We start from the raw sequence: 13,284 nt of genomic DNA, 5'->3' as shown, positions 1-13,284 counted from the left end.
GGGGCAGATGCAGAATTTTTCCGAGGGGTGCCCGGTCTAGAAGAGAATGCTGCATGCACTGCAATTGAACCACATGGTGAGGACAGAAATGGGGACATCCTGACCGCCCCAGATCCGTGCCTGTACAGCACAGATCGAGGCATCTATACGCATTTATAAAGAACTACGTATATGTCTGAGTGTGTGGTAGTAGAACCAGTGACATTGAATGAGGTCAAATGTCATATGCAAAAAAAAAAAAAAAAATCATTCAGATAGAAAAACCCCATACACAAGGGGAAACAAGGAAGACAGCATGACAAATTCTGAGCGTATGAAGAGACAATTTTAGAGCCTTTTATGCCCAAGTGTGATGGGAGGGGAGGCAAAACAGAAAAAAAAATGTTTTGTCCCTTGCGTTAACGATCACATGCAGGAATGTGGATGAGTTTCAGCTGAAAGTATATTCCCATCCTAGCATTCCCAGGCAAAAATTTGAGCTGGAGTCCCAACTGGACCCACTTGAAAAACAAGTGGATCCATTGAACATCAAAATGGGACCCTTTTGGTTTTCAAGTGGATCGACTTAGGATTCAGCTCGAATTTCTGCCTTGGTTTCATGGACTTCTGTTATTATTGGCTCTATAGCTTACACACACCGATAAGAGGGTTATGAAGAGTTCGATAATTTTAGGTAAGGTTTGAGTGTTTAATCAGGGCGGTATGGAGAACTATGCAATCGATTCATGGAATTTCGAAATCGTATAGCGTGTAATGATTTTGGTGCGTATTACACACCCGGCATATTGCTGAGCGTACTGCTTTGGAATTTTCACATTGGAAATTTGCTTCGTACAAATCAACTCCACTAACACAAACACTAGCCAAGAAAAATTTCATAAGAAAATAGCTTACCTGTAAAGGACGATTCCCTGCATAAACCAGAGTGTCGCGGCAAAGCTCCTTTACAGGCTCAACACAGCCTGTACAGTCCCTCGGGAGGTAGCATTCATATTCATAGCGAAATGGACAATAGACTTCGCAGCAGCCAGAACGTCCATCAGATTCCCCAGTACCAAGAGCTATAGTTGACTGCCACACAGTCATGGTCATCGAACGAATCGAGCCGTATCGCTCGATCCGTAGATTCTAACCACCACGGAACGGTTGTCATCTTTCTAGTTACGGTATATCGTAAGCAGCAAGAACCGCGCTACTGCAACTGCGTTGTCTTTCAAAAGCTTAACGGGAAATAAAGCGCTGTAACCTACTGATTAGTAGGGGGCGGAAAAATATGCACTAAGAACTCCCTAAATATATCCACGCAACTATGCATTGAAAATCTTCGAAATGTGCAGTAAAAATCTTCAATATATGCAATGTTTTTTATTGTAATTGGTAAGAAATCAATACTAATGCCTATTTTTTAAAAAAGTATTTTATTTGGGATAACAGGGTAAAATAAAGCTGCCTTCGTTCTGCAGCACACAACATAGAATACTTGCGCCACAGGTATAAATCATGGAGCTGAAGGCCTTGCGTACGTGATTGATAAAATAGCGTAAACGCAGGATAGCTGGTGGACGAAACCCATGAAGAAACCAGCCTGAGCATGGACAACATGAAAAACACGAGCATACACGTATGTTCGTGTTTTTCGTGTTGCCCATGCTCAGGCTTATTTCGTCATGGGTTTGCGTTCGGCGCTGCATCATGCTGATTAAAATGCGAACGTGGCCAGACTTCGTAACGGTAATGTGACGAAGGTGAAGTGCGGGCTAAACACCGCACCTCACCCCGTCGAAACATGGAAAATATTCTATTCCATTTTCATGCGAAATATGCCACAACGTGCAAAACATGCATTTAGCGTGGGCGCCGTCACGGGGGGGTTCGTGCTACTCTGGTTAGTTCTGTTTAATCTTCGTGTGGCATGTTTTTGCCACGAATATAAAATGGAGAATGGTGCCAAAACGATAAATACTCGTGTTCTTCAGTCAATAACTAACTCTTTCTCCACTTCGCATTCTTCTCGAGTACCACGAAGTAACGAGGGTAACCAATGTATTCCCGAATGCACTGACATCGCAGTTCCTCGCTCGGTTCACAAAGCACCCCTGCACCTTTCCCGCCAAACGTTAGACTTTTGTAAAACGAGTAAGGGACATTTTATGACTGCAGCATGGCGCGTGGAGGTGGAAGGGGGATAGTACGCCACGAAGCTTTGTCGTCACCTCGTGGCCACATTCCTCATTCTTATGGCCGCTAAGCTCCTAGAATTTAGTCACGACCAGAGGTGGGCATCCTCACGTAGGGTATCATGGCCGTTGAGGTCCCAGGGAGGAAAAATTCAACAAAAACAAAATAAAACACACTGAAGTGGGATTAGGTAAGGAAAATTTGTAGAATAAAGATTGAGATGAGCTGAGGAGAGACTTAATTGTGTTAACAAAAATTGATGAAAATGCATGTGCTCACTTCTGATCACGACACCATGGTATCAGTGTCCGAGAGGACTCACGGTTTGTTTGTATCTCCCAGTGCCACGTGAAGATTAATGTTTCTACTGAATTTACTTGCTATTTAAAGGTAATGGGGGCGAAACTCAGAAGTTTTTATAAATCCTGTTTGCGGTTTATTTTGGCATAATATCAAAAGAAAACTTCATATGTTTTGCTGTGAGCGTACCTTTTTTGTTTCATATGATAAAGGAACTAAAGCAAGTAGGATGGGGCTTTAGCGTACACATGTGTACTTCGCTCTCGAATTGAGAAGGTTATTTCTGTAGTGTAACTTAAACTTTGTATATATACGAATGGTTTGTTGTAGGAAAATTTAATACGACGTGGAACGGTCAGTACATGGACAGCGCCTCAAAACAATATTTACAATGGTTTACAATGGTGGAATGGTTTTGATTTGTTACATCCTAAAGGCCACATGAAAAGGCTGTAATAGAGCCGTCCCGAGGCCGGCTCCCTCCTGCTACAGAAAATTGTGCACTTCCAATCGATCTGCAGAAAAATTCTAGGTTCTGAAAAAAGTGAAAATATGAAAAGTGAAACACAAATACACTAAATTCTACAGCGCAATTTTTTGGGGGCTCTCGCTTTATTGCCACAACCTACTCTGCACCCTCCCCCTCTGGTGGCGCACCGACACCCTCGGAACGGTGGCTGTGGGCTGTATAGTTTGAATTCTGTACTCTCCATTTTTCTTTTCAAAAAGCTGGGTATGCTTCTTCGATTCCTTGCCGTATTTTTATTTTGTGACATCTCAAATACGAAACTTAGGAGAAGTCTACAAGGCCAAACGGTGACGCAGCGTGTGTAATGGGACCGCGTGTGTGCCGTGGCGCCACACCGTTGCCACTGACTGCCACCAGTCGTCGCCGGCAAACCATTTCCAGTTCCAGTAGAGATTTCCACTTTTTTTCTTTTTTTCATTTCCGAACTCTGTCGAGAGAAAGCACAAATGTCTACATTCAGATTGCTAGCTACTGTCCACTTTACGCACTTAAACCTTTTTTAGGCTTGGAAAATCATGCTTTTATGTTACGACGAAACAGCTAGTGAACAAGGCCGCAGACTCGATGAGACGCAATGACTGTATTTCTTGGGTGTTTCGTGATTGACGTCACATCAACATATACACGCCTAATGTTTGTAAAACAGCGGTTGTAAAAATGTTCCGAAGCTTCGGTTAATTCCGTCATTCAACTTTTGGCTGTGGCAACCCGTGTAGCCCGCTAATTCATCCGATGCCCCAGTTCCGACACCGTGAACGATAGGCGATTGATCGAGGTAAAATTATATGAATCGCATATGGATTTTTGAGGGTTTATTCCGGTATCTGCATGTGGGGAACTATAATAGAGACCTTTCGCTGTTTTTCCATGTTAGGCTTAACACTAGTGCCACAGGTTGCCACAGCTACTGGAGCGTCTGTTTCTTACGGCAGCATAGAATGCAGAAACGATCGCTCTTCTTTTTGTTTTCTTCTTTCCTTTCGTTTTTCAACGTTAGGCCTAGCTTTGGGTCAAGTAAAGTGTTTCGTTGGGCTTCATTTAGCGGTGTGAGCATTGCGAATGTATCGAAAAGTATTTAACGAAATGCGCAGTCATTAAAACCCCTGTAATTTCACTTTCAAATTCATTTAAAATCTGGAAGACACAAGCCCGGCTCTGAAAATTTTCTTTTTCTTGCGCAGCTCCGCGAAACGAAGCACTCTACTGGTAAGATATTTGTCAACCGTCCCCCCATACACCTGCACTTCCAGCACATTAGAGAGTTTTAGCAGACCGTTGATAACGTGGCTTGCGTCGAACCGTATCAACCGGAACAAATCAGTGGATAAGATTCTGAGTCACGCACCACTGCGATTGGCTCCGATAGGCACGATAACGGTATACTAAAACTCACTATTATTCCGCTTGGGGCGTTTCGAATGATTTTCGTTCTGCGCGTGGTCCCAGCAGAAGCACAGTTGTGGAGCCACATGGTTAGCAGTGAGTTCTCTACCCTGTAGGCTTTACACACAGCACCAGGCTGTAAGCTAAGCGTAACCTCGCACATGCGCAACCACGTTTATCAGCGATTCAATGCAATTCGTTTAGATTCACAGCGATTCGTGGTTAGAGTTACTCGTTACGAAGACCATCTCATGTCCACAAGGTGAGAATTTGTCTCTTCATGCTTCTAGTACGAACAGTGCAGCACACCGTAGGTCACAAAAGCAATATCAACAAACCGTGACGCTAAAAATATATCAGAAGAGTGAACCAAGGAAAGGGCCAAGCAAGAAAGAGCCCTACACACAAAGTGACTGAGCCTGGAAACATATTCCGTTCGGGCCGTCATCTAGAAATGGCAGGTAAACACTTTCGTCCTCTGCATTAAACACGTCCATAATCGATCTGGTGCAAGTAATACGACACGTTTCATTAGCAGTTAAGTGCCTTTAGAGAGTCTTCGTGGCAGGGCTGCCATCAAACTCCTGGCGCATAGAGCAGCGGGCAAAAGTAGCGCGACGAGCCCTCTGGGTGGTCGTGAATGTGCTCTGGGCGCCAGGCCGACCGGTAAGAGAAAAGCGTTTAAAGCATTTTATTGTTATTTGCGTGCGCCAAGATCGGAAGGTAGGCGTTTCTTAACCATAAAGTCCTCTCAAGTTAAGACGTCAACCGACAAGTTGTGGCTGTAAAAGGAAGGTTTTATTTCATCGTCTGTGAGATGCTCATCGCAAAGGATATTATTGGGGGCCCAACCCGTAGCCCTTTCTCAACCGAAGACCACCTGGGTACGGGCACGAAATTCCGGATGCAAAGGACATAAGAGGAAGTATGTGCATTCCAGCAGTGGTTTGTCTGTGTTAATCACCGGGAGTGCAGAACGCTTTTATGTCCCATCAAATATATTCGCTCAATTCTGGCCAGTTTTCTTTAGACCTGTTGCTTTGTCTCGCGCCGACCTGGAGAGAGAGCGAGAGGGAGGAGCGATACATCGAAGAAACTCGGCGGTCCGATGATAGGACGATCGATGACACTTGTAGATTATGGTCGGAAACGTGATGTTGAAACCGATGACGATGCAGTGTCGATGTTCTTCGGCCGTGAAAGCGTGTGCGGTGGCGAGTGAATTGAACCTGCACTCCAAGAAGAATAAGAAGGAAAAAAAAAGGAGCAATATTAGTCCTTTTTTGGGACTATGTACATTGAGGGGTAATTGGGGCTAGAAGCAGTCCTGGGAAGTAACTTCGTTGCGACTGACTTGTTTCTGAGAAAGTAACGAGTAACTAATTACTCTGGCCCAGAGAGTAACTTTTACCTGGAACTAGTTACTTGCTTCAGTAACTATAGAAACAGTAACTAATTACGTTCGTTTAAAATGTTTTTCTCTGTAATTTCGAAAACTTTTTTACGCTTCCTCTCCCCACCTGTTGCCGACCGGCGTTTCCCGCTCACATAACTGTCCGCAGCTCTGAAGAAACAGATATTGGGGCGGAAATTGCAGTTTATCACCACTATTCAGAAACAATCGCGTGTCGCGACAATGGCTACTTTCTCGAAATACCATCGATAACTGAAGAATATGAAAACTGAAAGTAATTTCCCAGTGATGTCTTTTTTCTTTCTTTCTTTCTTTTTTTTTTTGTTGCAGGTATAGATAAATAAGTAGCTGATAGAACTTTATTTTGACCCACTTGCGTTGACTGAAAGTGGGCACCTGGAGTTTTTTTTTTTTTTTCGACAGCTCTTTGACAAGTCTGATTATAATACTATCAGGTATTCTGAAGCAGGAAGCGTCTTCGCAATATTGTGGGACAGACGTCGTGCAACGGGTGCTCGGGTGCATGATCTACCATATGTCCCCCTAGTGCAGAATTTGGAACAAAAGTTGTTGGACCAGGATGCCCGAGAACTCGGAGACTAACTGTGGTGTGAAGTAACTACGTTACTTTAACTGCAACTTAACTAGTTACTATTTGTTCAAAGTAACTGTATCTGTAACTCAGTTATTTTTTTCGTGCAGTAATCGTAACTTATAGATTAGTTACTTTTTACAGTAAGCTGTAATTTACTCCTGTTTTTTTTTTCGTGTATAGGTGCAAATGTGTGAAAGTAGTTTCTTTCCTCTCCATTTACTTGTCGTTGTTGCTAATACAGGGTGTTCAAAATTAAGTTTTCACTGGCACTTTATAAACAGGCGAACAAAAGAAAAACTGGTGCTATTTTTCTGTTCCTTGAGTAAGAAACAGGTGCTACATAATTAGAAGCACTTAGCAGCTTAATTTTGAACACCCTGTATATGTATTACATAATATAGCTTTTGCTCATATAGAGGACGGTTTTCATCTTACCCTTTGTCGTCTACTTTTCTAAATGTTGATCTATTGAAGGTGACATTTGAAAAATTTTGAAACATTACACGATATGCCAGCATGAGTGAATAGCTCGTGTGCCAGACGGACAAGTGTACTGAAAAAACAACCCTGATGTCGTCCAGCCGAGTAGAGTACTGACAGCATTGTTCGTTTTGACAGTGCTAAGTTTCCCACACCTCCAAGGGTGTATTTTCACTTTGTCTGGTCCATGTGATTTAAAGACGAAAAAAGAAAGAAAAGGAAAAAGATAGAGAAATACAGAGTTCGTAATAAAAAGAGTTTTGCAGCAGCCACATGCGAAGCCTGGAAGAGTTGCTCATAGTCGCTCCCAATTTCGTGACTAACGCGGATGTTACCGAACAACAACAACAACAAATATGTAGCGACGATGTTACCGAGCTCCAAATGGCTATATGGGGTTTTAAATACGTGCACCAAAGAGAATGCAGGTAAATCACGCACACGTCTCCGCATGGCTGGCAAACACGAACCTTCGAAGCCGTTACTGCATGCGAACTATGTAAGAAAAGAAGGTGAGGAAAACGTTGAAACAGGCCAGGAGATGGTAGGTGAAACAGCTCCGTTTCGCCTTGAACTTTTGAATGTGTCTCACGATATTGTTATTTCAACGTATTGATAATACACATATATGACGCATACCTTAGATAATATATTTCCAGTAAAGAGTATGACCTGCTGCTATGCTGCCCGTAGCTTCACCGAGCAAGATTCCTAACATGCGTCAAAATTAAAATTTTCGAATTATAAATAATCACAAAAAACACTCGTAAGGTCGAAAAACCCTGCGTGTTTTGTACGGCCGCACGAGGTCAGGAAATGTTTCTCATTAACCGATGTGTCCTGGACTCCTCACCAGGAACAGTGAGAATTTTAAGAATTCCGGACGTTAGTCACCAGCTGAATCAACGTCCATCCCCCGTATTTTACTTTCCTTCCTGCTCTTTCCTTTCGTGGCAGTGCGCACATTACGCGAGTATTGCCACTACTACGCGACTGGCCTCACGTAAGCTTTCGTTTTTCCCATCACGTGCCCCGTTCTATAAGTTTGAAAAGCTTGCACGACATTTGTGCGGCCTTTGTTCTTCGGTCGCATATCCGTCTGTGCGTACCACCTCCATGGCGCAGGCTGACCTCGTTCCGGGGTGACGTCATCAGGGGTATTCCCCTGCAAAGGTCCCGCCTGACCGATCCTTTTTACGTTGACCGACAAAATGATCTCGTTGCCGATGGCGATGGTATTGCAGCTACTCCGGCAGGGCCGTGCGAACTTCGAAAGTACTCCTTGAGGATACAGTTTGTAAAGGAAGTTGCCCTGTCTGGTCTCTCCGTCTGCTGACCTCATACTTTCTGGGCAGAGAGATCGGAATCTAGTACTTCCAACTGCTGTCGCATCGCGAAGCATGCGAAAATGTTTGGCGAGGAAAATGGTGCGCAGCAATGTTTTCTTTCACGTAAAGGGGGCTCTTGCTCATACTGTACAAGCGCGTACTTCACTCGATTGTTGTCTTACGGCTCGTCTGTGGTACTTCCGACCACGACCTACTACATTACAACGACCATGTCATAGGCACCCCTTCCCAGCGCCGCATTGGAAGATAGGGGTGGCGCTACTCATCGGCCCGGTTATTGTTTCCTCAACTTCTACAATACTTTGTACTTCAGCTTACCTTAGTATTTTTGTACAAACGGTGGATGTCCCACGGAAGATGTTTCTAAAGTTGATCATCATGATTATTCTACGCGTTTTCATAGGAGCTGTTGCTGTCGTCTGCTACGGTAGCAGTACGTCCGCTTCTGCGCGTTCAAAATTCAAATTTCCGTTGTCCAGTCATGATGTAGATCTCGCGGGCCGATGAGTAGCGCCCCTAGCGGATTTGTGCAGACGGGCTCCTCATAGGGGTTGCCGATTATGATACGGTCGTTATAATCTAGTAGGTTGTGCTTCCGACACCAACAGCAAACCCTTTTAGTATAAAAGCCGCAGCAATTGCGGAAGTTAGCAAATGAGGTGCGTCCTCTGCGCACTGAGAACACCGCTCAGTCGTTCGTAAGAACATTCTTACTGACGTCATTGCGACGTTATGGGACTAGTCGTGGACATGGACACGTGGGTGCACGAAACGGTGTCGTGTTCGTTACGCTAGCGCACGTCACCTATGAGTCTTACGGTGTAAACGCAGGCATACGTAAATGCGAAGTCGCCACCCACGAAGCACGATACTGCCTATACGCCGTGAAACACATTTTGGTCGTTGTTATGAATTCTGAAAATAACTGCTACGCGACTTGTGACATATGGTTTCTAATGCCACGCTACACTACCTGAGGAATAATTGGAATGTGCATCGCATAGGAATCCATTGAGAACAATAAGGAAAAAGCAAATGATAGGTACGGAAATTAAGTAAATAAATGACTGTCTGGGATAGGATGTTCCGAATAACGAATATTGCCCGTACGATTCAGTAAAACAGGCAACAACTTACGGAAAAACCCATAGCTTATTCTCTCAGATGCTGGAAGAGCGAATCTTTCCATGTAGAGGGAATGTGACTGACACTCACGAGGTATAGTCTGGGGAACGAAACCGCACAATTAAAAAAAAAAAAAAAAGCTCTTCAGCAGTACCACCACCACCAGTCTCTGAATGAAGACAAGATGTGACACTGAGTCTGCATGTGAAATAAGTAATAAGGTAAGCAAAGACGTGAATAAAGTAAGTAAAAAAAGGTGAAGTTAAAGGGGCACCAAAATGCAAAAACAACTTCTTCTCAAATGAAAGTCCGTGTTTCAATTAGTATCATGCAAGGAAAATTAGTTCACACAGCGCTACCGTTTAGAAGAAAAACGCAATGAAACAGAGCCGTCTTTGGCGGCAACCAATGGAACCCCAAGAAGCAAAGAGTGGCGGCAATCAATCAGACAGCAGGAGAAGCGTGCGCATGGCCTATCGCGTTCGTGTGGATTTGGAACGGGTCCGGTCCTGGTGTTGTGTACATGCGCGGCATGACGCGCATTGCTGCATTTTTCAGTACCAATTTACTGAATTGTAGCCCACAACACTAATCACAAATGTTCTAGTGACAACAATTATATACGTCGTTCGGACAGCGAAACCAGTCAGCTTCGTAAGTTGCACTATGTCTTTCGCCGGAACTGCTCCATGGCGTGGCACGCGCGTACACGCGCAGCATGGACTAAAAGCACCTATGTACGTGCTGAAGCGACGTTCACTGCTTAGTGCCGAGGCAAGAAAGAGTCCGGTATAATTTCGACTGTAGCCCCGTAACGAAATCGAAGTTTTGAATTACGACAACAAGTGCGAAATTAACATAGCGTGTAACGTAATGTGAAGTGAACTTCTGTGGGCATTTTAGTGCCCTTTGAAAAAAAAAAAAAAACTTGTAGGAAAACGTTTACCCGTTTGGCTTCCTGGACTTCTTTACAAGTTTCAAATCCTCTCGGAATAAGCATATCCACCAATAGCTTGTGGCATCCTCGAAGAGGAGGAAGTACAAAAACGGGATAACGACGACGTTATGTGATGATTAAAGATACACTTTAAGGCAGTAGGTCTACAATCTCAGAAAATTTATCTATTCCATAGCCAGAGTCCTCAGTATACTCTTACGTCACAATTTTCGTCCCAATTGCGTTCGCAGCTTTTTAGAAAATTAAAATTGAAAATTACGTGCAACACTGTGTCGAAGTCGCCACCAATTGCCCATTGTTGCTCGTCATGTATGGCGGCAAAACTACACTGCATATGCGCATAACCCTGTGCCTAAAACAAAGGAAATCGGCCACGTGTCGGCTACGTAGTCGTCATGGGCAACAAGCCGGATCACTGTTGCTTGTCGAATTCGGGATTATTTCCCACCAGACGTCGCCTCGAGCTGTTTTTCCGCAATTTTACTAGCAAATTAAAAATATTTGGCGTTCCCTGTCACATGTATAACTTGTTGTGCTGTGTATACAAGCAACAACATGTGGAACTACGCCGCCAACATAACCTGTCTGTCTGCTGCTTTATGATACCTGCAACAAAGTGGAGCGCGAGCTCGGTTTGGCGTGTTGTGTGCAGGTCACGGCCTATACCATATAATCTAGTAGGTTGTGGTGCAGTTGCACTACCGTGTGGACGGAGGATTTAAGAAGTTTGGGGACTATAGGGTTCAGAGACTTGGACACGTGAGTGTAAAAACGATCTCTTGTACACCAGAGATGCGTGTGACTTGCGTTCTTGTGTTGGTCGAGACAGGTCCGTGGGTAAAGGCAGCGTGAAATAATGTTCGTCTTCGAACCAGACGGTCCGTGGTCCAGACGGTCCAGAGGTCCGTGGGTAAAGGCAGCGTGAAATAATGTTCGTCTTCGAACCAGACGGATAATAGCTGACCAGCTGAATAGCCACCTTCGGTTAAGTTTATTAGTCAGTATGCCTACCAACTATTCCCTGTGTGACTAGGAAACGAGTTTGAGTGACATCAAGTGGGGCTGGTGTTTTTTTATTTTTTTTTCTATCAAGAGATCGTGCTGCGATCGATATAAGCAGCGTAACACGAAATCCCGATATTATTCAAGGAATTGTGTCATTGTCTTGTCATTCAGTGTCTGCAGCAACACGAAAGCAAAATGATGTGAATAAATAATATGCAGAGTTCTGCTGCGATGGAGTACCTGTCCCGTGTTTTGCTTTATAGTGATAACTGCGCTGTTATAAATGCGAAAAAAAGACACGAGCAGACGACACACAACCCTGACCTTTGTCCTTGCCGCCTCTTCTCGCCGTACCATTTCAGAAACTATGTGGCGAGACATGGCAGATCATGCGCTTTCTGACGTGACCGTGAGCCCCAATATAGACTCCATGCACGATTCGATCGTTGCGCATGTTGAGTGTGCTTCAGAACTATTGCCTGATAGGCGTCCTTAAACAGGTACGTCTGATCTCTGGATTTGCTACTGTACCGTTTTATGTGAGACAAGTTTGCTCTTCAACTGTTGCTGCCAAAGAAAAAAATGTTTCGTCCGCGTCCAGACACTCTACTTTGCTGTTTAATGTGACCAAGAATTCGCGCGTCTGACGCAAGCGTCTGCTATACGTTCGTCGTCCGCTCAAGTGAACATTCAGACGAAGGACATTTTCCAAGATATTCCGAATCGATGCTAGTGTAACACTTGGCCCATGAAATGTTCTAAGCTTACCTGCTAACCGGGGTCGATGAAACGTGGCGAGACGAAGGTTCATGCCAAAAGCGACAAACCTATGCAAGCAAAGTGCAACAAGAATACGAAAAGTAGCACATAAACAAAGCGCTTTATAAGCTATTGAAAAGCTAGTTAGACAAGTAAAATGTGTTTTCCCACATTTCGCCTATTCCCGTTTTGCATCATTTTTAGCCGATTATCTCCACATTAGTGATGAAAGAAGGAAGTCACTGAAAAGGTTAGCCATCAATTCCCATCATATCTCCACATCCCTTAAGCGAGTTCGCCAACCTCTCAAGTAAAAGGGGTGTCGACGTTGCGTCACACAAGGCTATGAGTGCTTTTAAAAGTGTCTGTGGAATCCCACGGCGATGGAACCTTCCTTGCTCACAAGTCACAACCCGAGGTGACGTTATCCTATACTGAGCAACGTTGACATCCCTTGTACTCATATCTGAGCTTCTTAGTTATGGAACTGTTTGTTTGTTACTGCCCTATTCTTGATGCCTACAGCTAATTAATTTTATACTTACACTATATCTATTGTGTGTGTGTGTGCACACATATACATGTAAATGTATAACCACACAAATTGGCGTCGAAGACAGCTTTTCTTTACGGGTATACTCCCATAGGATTTGTACCGTGTGTTGCGTCCGTCCGTAACACCGCCACCTCCTCACCCCAACACAATATCTCAGATGACGGATGGTTCCAGCAGCTCGATCTTTTAGACCACGGGACAGTCAGGCCACCGCGGCTTACCCCTTTCCACTCAGCGTCAATACCTCTTTCCCACCGCCCATGGCGGATCCCTATAGTAGCTCTTACGATGGTGGTGGCAGTACCGTGCAGTGTGATGCACTGTAGAACAAGATCTGCTGCTTTTCTCTCTCGCATTTAAGGACAAGGGAGAAAGCGCGTTTCTGGCGGAGCGACAAAATGACCTCAAATTTTCGGGGACCATTTCTCCGCGCTATATTGGCCGATATCTCGCCTTCTTCTGAAAACGGCATCGGTATCAACTATCAACGCATCAAAAGGAGCCGATGTTCTCATTGCGCCGAACTTCTATCTTTCATAATTGAAAAGTTAATTAGTCAAAATTAACTTGACCTAGAGTATATCGCCATTTATTGTGACTGGAAAAGGGCATTTCCCTACTTTATAAAGTTCTGTCCACAGTTAGCGTAGACA

At 44.2% G+C, this 13,284-nt stretch overlaps 1 long non-coding RNA gene across 1 annotated transcript in view; it reads left to right on the top strand.

Moving 5' to 3' along the window:
- The first annotated feature begins 4,458 nt into the window (after positions 1-4,458).
- LOC135397339 (uncharacterized) overlaps positions 4,459-13,284 on the top strand; it is a 116,816-nt gene continuing 107,990 nt past the window's right edge. Inside the window, exon 1 of the long non-coding RNA XR_010423631.1 lies at positions 4,459-4,652. This is a non-coding gene — a long non-coding RNA (uncharacterized LOC135397339). The remainder of the gene's footprint in view (positions 4,653-13,284) is intronic.

Source organism: Ornithodoros turicata, chromosome 1 (assembly GCF_037126465.1).
Source record: "Ornithodoros turicata isolate Travis chromosome 1, ASM3712646v1, whole genome shotgun sequence".
In the NCBI taxonomy this organism is placed as follows: Eukaryota; Metazoa; Arthropoda; class Arachnida; order Ixodida; family Argasidae; genus Ornithodoros; species Ornithodoros turicata.
This window is presented reverse-complemented; position numbering and strand designations above follow the sequence as displayed.